This window comes from Sinocyclocheilus grahami, unplaced genomic scaffold, assembly GCF_001515645.1.
Source record: "Sinocyclocheilus grahami isolate Dianchi unplaced genomic scaffold, SAMN03320097.WGS_v1.1 scaffold2244.1, whole genome shotgun sequence".
In the NCBI taxonomy this organism is placed as follows: Eukaryota; Metazoa; Chordata; class Actinopteri; order Cypriniformes; family Cyprinidae; genus Sinocyclocheilus; species Sinocyclocheilus grahami.
In genome coordinates, this window is record NW_015507423.1 from 30,161 (window position 1) to 30,392 (window position 232).

Consider the following 232-nt stretch of genomic DNA (forward strand, 5'->3'; position numbering starts at 1 on the left):
CAGGTTTAAAGTTCATCTTAACCTACTTTCAGTATTATTCATTTAGTCACTTTTCACCATGTCATGGATAACTGCAATCTCTAGAAGTAAGCTATAACAATTTAAACTTGAATGTTTCATCATGTTACATTTATCTGACAAAAATGTTTGTATTGTAGTGTCAGGGGCGTCATGCACTCATTATTTTTGTGGGGGCACAAGTGAAGGGAGGTGGGGTGGGGGGGGGGGGGGG